Source organism: Phoca vitulina, unplaced genomic scaffold (genome assembly GCF_004348235.1).
Source record: "Phoca vitulina isolate PV1807 unplaced genomic scaffold, GSC_HSeal_1.0 scaffold38, whole genome shotgun sequence".
Taxonomy (NCBI): domain Eukaryota; kingdom Metazoa; phylum Chordata; class Mammalia; order Carnivora; family Phocidae; genus Phoca; species Phoca vitulina.
Genome location: NW_022589741.1, coordinates 14,845,999 through 14,852,837, shown reverse-complemented (window position 1 = coordinate 14,852,837; position 6,839 = coordinate 14,845,999). Strand labels below are relative to the sequence as shown.

General features: G+C 54.4%; 1 long non-coding RNA gene across 2 annotated transcripts; it reads right to left on the bottom strand.

Moving 5' to 3' along the window:
* Positions 1 to 600: 600 nt before the first annotated feature.
* LOC116646964 lies at positions 601 to 6,480 on the bottom strand. 2 transcript variants are annotated; one of them, XR_004302241.1, is made up of 3 exons: positions 6,357 to 6,480; positions 4,633 to 4,730; positions 601 to 1,885 (listed from the first exon to the last, which is right to left on the bottom strand). It is a non-coding gene; the product is annotated as an uncharacterized LOC116646964 (long non-coding RNA). The 2 variants fall into 2 exon arrangements; XR_004302240.1 differs by lacking the exon at positions 6,357 to 6,480 and adding an exon at positions 6,001 to 6,308.
* Between the last annotated feature and the right edge of the window lie 359 nt (positions 6,481 to 6,839).

Here is a 6,839-nt window from a genome sequence, read left to right as displayed (position 1 = left end):
AAAGAAAGAAAGAAAGAAAGAAAGAAAGAAAGAAAGAAAGAAAGAAAGAAAGAAACAATTCAGGTGAAACAGAATCACAGAATTAAGGAGTTTAGTAAGTTCAGTCCAAGTCATCAGCATAATATGGTTGCCAAAAGTAAATTCAATTTTAGGCCATATTAATAGAGATATAGTATTTGGAATAAAGAAGGGGATTGATAGTCTTGCTTTACTCTGAGTTGGCCAGGTGTTGTCACAGCAGTGACTGTTTGGTGAACTGGGAATGTTTAGGCTGGAGAGGAGGAGAAGAGTCAGGAGTCATTAAAGCTCAAATATGTGAAGGGCTATCATGGGGAGGAAGAATTAGACTCACATCGTGTGACCCCAGGAGGTAGTGTGTGGACTAACAAGTGGAGACCACTGGGAGACAGAGGTCAGATCAAAGGAAGGAAAAACAAATGTTCATTCATTGGGGTACCTGGCTGGCTGAGTCAGTAGAACATGTGACTCTTGGTCTCAGGGTCATGAGTTCAAGCCCCATGGTGGGCCTAGAACTTAGGTTAAATAAAACTTTAATTAAAACACCCCCACAAATGTTCATAAATGGAACGGGCTGCCTTGGGGGTTTGGTAAGCTCCCCACTCCTGAAGGTGTTCAAAAAGATGGTGACACACTGCTTGCCAGGGGTGTTGATGGTGCGGGGGTGGGGGTTGCGGCAGAAAGATCCTGAAACAGGTAGTTGGTCTTCGTTGAGGCCCCTTCCCACCAAGATTTGTGATTCCTCCTGCTTTTGTTCTTTCTGTGCCCCTCACCAAACCCTTGTGCTCCCCTGGACCTGAGGTCAGTCTCCTCTTTCTCCACAGGGCTCCCTGAGGATGCAACCTGCGCTGATTACATCAAGTCCACATCTTTTCATTATTTAGCATCTTTTATTGTGTTTTAACTGTCGCCACCTTATGAGCTCCTTGAGGGCAGGTGCCTGTCGTATCTGTTACAGGATCAAAACTTATTCATCACTGATTCATCTTCTCAGCCTCCCTCTGTCTCCCCTCCCCTCACCCCCAAGATAATTTTATCCTTCACCTGTTGTTGGAAATCTTGTCTTGGCTTGCTCAGTTCCAGAGCTTTTGTGATACAAAACTGGGAGAATAGCAGGTGAGAGAAAAGAGGCAGGAGCCAGGCAGCTTTCTGGTGTGTTAGGGAGAATCTGGGTAATGGGTGAAAGGAGAATCTGGGTGATGGGTGAAAGGAAAATAATGAAGCCTGACAGGCTAAGCCAGTCCATATGATAAGGGGATGAGAGCTGTGTGGACTACAGAGAACAGAGCCGGGTGGAGAGTGAGTCAGCCGCTACAAGGTGTGCGGAACAGAAGAGGAAAGGGAATTTTAACAAGTGGTGCCGCAGGTTACAAATTGGATCATCAGGAGATACAACTAAACGTTGGGATTCCTTTTTGAAATGATTTTTGGTGGTGGGAAATTATTTGGGTCGCGGGATCCCAGAATATATTCAGGTTTCATATCCTGCAACTTCCGCGGGATCCAGCATAGTGCCAGGGTGTAGGCACCCCATGAGGCAGGACCCCGGTCCCAGCAGACGGAGCAGATGTGGTCCCGAGGCCGTGAGATTCTGCCAAAAGGACTGGAACGTTAGGCTTCTTCTCTCACCTCAGAGGTATGTCTTGTAAAACCATCTCCTAATCTGGGACTTCAAGTTCCAAATGCCCTAGCCGTTAGAATTGGTTATGGGTCTTGACAGATGGGGAACATGAGCCCCAGGAAGGTCCATCAGCTTGCTCGAAGTCACAGAGCAGGTTTGAGGCCTGGCTGGGACTGGGACTACGCCGGTCTCGGGGATTTGTCCACAATCCAGGGATGGCATTTTTCCACTGGGCCAGAGAGCTACCTGCATATAAAGAGAGTCCTGATGAGAGAGAAGAGGGCGGCCTACGGGCCTGGGGCAGCTGAGCAGCCCTCCCTGTGTTCAGAGCCCTGCACCAGGCTCTGCGGGATGTCCAGATAAGGAGGCCAAGCCTGCCTTCCCAGATCTCGTGGCCTCGCAGGGAAATGAGCCAGACACAGGAAGAAGTCCAATGGAAAGTTGGAAGTGAGCACTGCAGTGGTGTGGTGGGAAGGTTCTGGACTGGGAATCGGGAGGCCTGGGCAACACTGCCAGCCATCACTCACCAGCCACCATCTTATGACCACCCTGGGCCTCAGTTTCCTCACCTGTGAAGAGTCTTTTTTTGGGGGGGGGGAGGAGGGGCAGAGGGAGAGGGAGAGAGAGTCTTAAGCAGACTCTGCACTGAGCAGGGAGCTGACACGGGGCTCAATCTCAGGACCCCGAGATCATGACCTGAGCCCGAAACCGAGTGGGAGGCTTAACCGACGGAGCCACCCAGGCGCCCCCACCTGTGAATATTCTCTTAAAAACAAAAGCTCTCTAGTGTTCTGTATTAGAGCAAATTAATGCAGTAACTAAGTGTATCCTGTGAGTGCTTGTCCCCATGCTCTCCCCTCCCAGCACAATCTCAGAAAGGCTCTTGCGGCCAGTTGATGGCAGAAATTAAAATGTTCCCAGGACTCAGAACTGCCAGGCACGGTGAGGGGTAGGAGGTGACATGTGGCTTTCTCTGCGCCCCTGCCTCTGGTAGCCTCTCCCGGGCTTCTGAATGCCACTCTCCCCTCCCGAAGCTCACCACAGAGGTGAGTGTTTCTCTCCCAACTAACCAAGCCTGCTCTTTAATATCTTCCGGATAAAGAGCCTGAAGAAAAACTCATCCAACCCTTTTGGTTTACATTTGAAAAAACTAAGGGCCCGAGACAGGGTGTGACTAGGCCGGGGTCACATGTGACTAGGCCAGGGTCACATACTCTTGACTCTCAGGTCAGTCTTCTTTCTTTTGGGGCTTGGGGAATTTATTAGAAATGGATTGTTTGGGGGCAGGGGGGTACCTGGCTGGCTCAGTCAGCAGAGCATGTGACTCTTGATTTCGGGGTTGTGGGTTTGAGCCCCATGTTGGGTGTAGAGATTACTTAAAAAATAAAATCTTTAAAAAACAAAAAGAAGGGCGCCTGGGTGGCTCAGTTGGTTAAGCGACTGCCTTCGGCTCAGGTCATGATCCTGGAGTCCCAGGATCGAGTCCCGCATCGGGCTCCCTGCTCAGCGGGGAGTCTGCTTCTCCCTCTGGCCCTCCCCCTCTCATGTGCTCTCTCTCTCTCTCTCAAATAAATAAATAAAATCTTTAAAAAAAATAAAATAAAATAAAATAAAAATAAAATAAAATAAAATAAAAAACAAAAAGAAGGGGCGCCTAGGTGGCTCAGTCGTTAAGCGTCTGCCTTCGGCTCAGGTCATGATCCCGGGGTCCTGGGATTGAGCCCCGCATCGGGCTCCCTGCTCAGCGGGAAGCCTGCTTCTCCCTCTCCCACTCTCCCTGCTTGTGTTCCCTCTCTCGCTATGTCTCTCTCTGTCAAATAAATAAATAAAATCTTAAAAAATAAAAATAAAAAAAAAAACAAAAAGAAAAGAAATGGGTTGTTTGGGAAAGCAGGCTTAAAGATCCCTCCCTCCTCCCTTGTAACATCTGGTGAGGTCCCTTGCTGGGATCCTGGTCCATCTTAGGGCTCCAGGAAGACGTACTATCTGCCTGGACAGTCACACCTTAGGCGGGCATAAGTCTCAGCTCAGATGTTGCTCCTGGGGTTTGCAGGAAACTTTCCAGACTCCCAAGTCCAGAATAGGGGTCTCTCTGAAGTGCTCCCCAAGGCTTCATGACACTGAATTGAAATCACTCGTTCGCTTGTCTGTCCCCACCTAGACTGCAGGCTCTGAGGGCAAGGACCACATCTGTCTTGTTCACCGACATATACCTACTGTTTTGTCCAGTGCCCGGCGCATAGTAGGTTCTCAGAAATAGTTTTTGGATGAATAAGTACATGGGGTTGGTCAGAGGAGTATTCCAGGAGGAAAAGGCAAATGTTGAGGCAGGCGTCACAGCCTGAAAGGAGGACAGAATTGTCCCTGTTTGGGTGAACCGCCCACACTAAAAGGAAGTCTAATGGGAAATGGTGAGAAGGAGGGAAGTAAGGCCACTGAAAGGAAAAACAAAGAAGGAAGGAAGGAAGCCTGCGAGAGCATGGCCTTCAATAACCTGGGAGGGCTTCCCGGGTGGAGGGGAAGAAGGGTCTCAGCCCTGAGCGGGAGAAAGGGAAGTGGTTGTGAGCACCTCGAATCCCTCAGGAGGGGTTCTTTTATGAGGAGAAACCAGAGGGCAGCTTGGCTGGAGGGAGGGAAAGCTGAAGTGCGGCGGGGTAGCTGGTGGGAGCTCTGAAGCCTGGCTACAGGTTTGAATTTGATGTTGGGGTCTGGAGGGAATGGGCCTTCTGGGAAGGCTGGGGGCACAGAAAGAAAAAGAAGGTGAGGAGCAGCTTCCTTCAATTGATCCCCTCTGTTAGGCTGAGACCCTGGGAGGACAGGGCTAGGTCTTTCTCCCCCCTACCCCAGCCCCCCTGGGCACCTGGGCCCCACAAGTAGAGTCCCCTCAGGCAAAGATCTGGAAGTGGCTGAGGCAGCCTGCTGAGTGGGGGTGACAGGGCAGGCATTGTGGGAGCTCCCTCCTTCCACGAGCCTTCCCAGAGGATTCTCTTTACCTCGGGAAGTGCTGTTCCTTCCGGAGGAGTACTCTTGTCTCCAAAGTCCTTCTTCCACCCATCCCCACCTGAGCATAGCTTGCGCCGCTACGCCAGATCTAGCCACCAGGGGGCAAAAAAAAAAGCAGCCCTTAGGTCAGTGTCCCTCCACCTCCCCCCCCCACCCCCCCCACCCCCCCCAAACCCCCCCCCCCCCCCCCCAAGGCCAAGATGGGCGGTGCCTCACCTGGCTCTCACACGGTGTCGGGTAGCCCCGTTAACCCCTTCCTGCCCAGCCTGGGTTACTTCCCTCAGGCAGTCATTCAGAGAATTGGAAGGCAAATCTGATGGTGGAGGGGGTGTTGCCCAAGAAAGGGGCTAAGGTGGAGGCGAAATCAGGGTTTCCAGCTACTCGGGGCCCTGTCCTAGCCGGAGCTGGCGGAGGCTAGCATTCCCTGCCTCAGGTGGGGAGCCATCTCCGCAGAAAGGTGAAGGAGCCCTCTGGAGGCAAAAGAGGCAAGGGTTGTGGTCACCTGCGCTGGGCCTCACCGGGGACTCAGAGAATGCTGGGGCAGCCGCAGAAGCCAGACTTCCGGGTTCTCCGCAGCCTTCCGTCTGGCAGGGACCTTTGTAACGACTAGTGGTGGGGGGAGGGTGGCCAAAGAGTGGAGGGAGAGACACAGAGGACTGGGGTGGCGGGAGCGTAGACAATTAAGATTTGGCAGCAGAATGGGCCGGACCACGCCGCTCTCAGGTGCCGGGTTTTGTGCGTCTCTCCTCGAGTACGAGGCAGCCAGCCTTCCAGGGCTCTGACCAGCCCAAATCCCGAGATTGCATTCCGGGCCACAAGGTGTTAAACAGTGGTGGGAGTGGGGTCCGGAGTCCCTCCCTCCTTCCCTCCCTCCCAGCGTCACCACCTCGGAGTCCACCAGGCTGGCGCGGAAGGAGTTAAGTCTGCCCGCAATCTGCAAGACTGGAGCCGGGGAGAGGGAGGAGGGGGGGAGAAGAGGGGGGGAAAGAGAAGAAGGGGGAAGCAGACTGCAGGGAGACAGCGCCAGGAACCCCCTCCCCAGGGACCTGGCCCCTGGGCCCCCAGCCCCAAAAGAGGCCCTGCCCTCCCCGGGGTCGTGCTCTCTTCCCCCGCCCTGCCTCCGCCCTCCAGCTTTGTGTCCCCAGGAGGGTGGGCTGCAGGATTTCCAGCCAAGCCTTGGCTGCCTGCTCAGTTTTTCCAAACCCTCCAGTCGGGGAAGGCGGGAGCCCTGTCAGGATAAGAGTCCCTCCCCCACTGCCCCCGCCGGCCCCCTCTCCCAGCCTCCTTTTTCCTGCCCCCGCACCTTTCCCAAACTTCTTTCCCTTTCCGATCCTGGCCCCTGCGCCCCCTATCCCCACCTCTATTGGTTCCCAAGTTCCAAGTTCAGGTTGGAGGGGCCAGGTGGGTCCCATATTCCTGGCGAGGCGCTGGTAAAGCCAAACTCCGCAGGCCGACACTGAGACCTGCTGGGCGCCCGCCCGACTCCCAGCCTGGCGCCCGCCCCATCCCAAGACGTGGCCCCAGGTCCACCGGTGAAGGTGGCCCAGGGGTCTCCCGCCCCGGGATGGGGGTGGTGCTGGGGGCGCCGGCAGAGCTGGACAGCGGACTCTGGGCGGCTGGTGCCAGGTCTTTTGGGGCACGCTTCGAGGAGGGGGCAAAGTGTTCCGAGTCGCTGGCACGGTTCTGTCCAGCAGGTCTATTATATAATAATCACCATCTATCAGGAAGCCAGGCAGCTGGAGTGAGTGGGGAAGCCAGGATGCCCGGATCCGCTCCTCCTCCAGGCCCAGGCAGGTGTCTCCACCAAGATGGGGGTGCGGGCGCAGCCCAGAAGTGAAATGATGTGGGGGTCGAGGGGCAAGTGAGGGGCCCTGGGCAGTCCGAAGGCGGCCCCGAAAACCCCGCCCCCAGAACTCTGACTGACAGTGCTCTGAGCCAATGATTGAAGTCACTGTAGGGCTCAAAGTTAACCCTTTCTTGGGTCCTTAGTTGCTTTAGGGGATTAGAGTCCCTTCCTGGGAACTGTTCTTCAGTCCTGAATCCCTCCCACCTGCATGAGGTCGGTGAGATGTTCCAGCTGGAGGATCCTTGCGTCCTAATCACCTCGCGAAGTAATCTCAGATAATCAGCCTCCCTAGCGCCGCCCCCCCACCCCCCACCCCCGCCTCCAGTCCCCAAAGTAAATTGTATTACATGG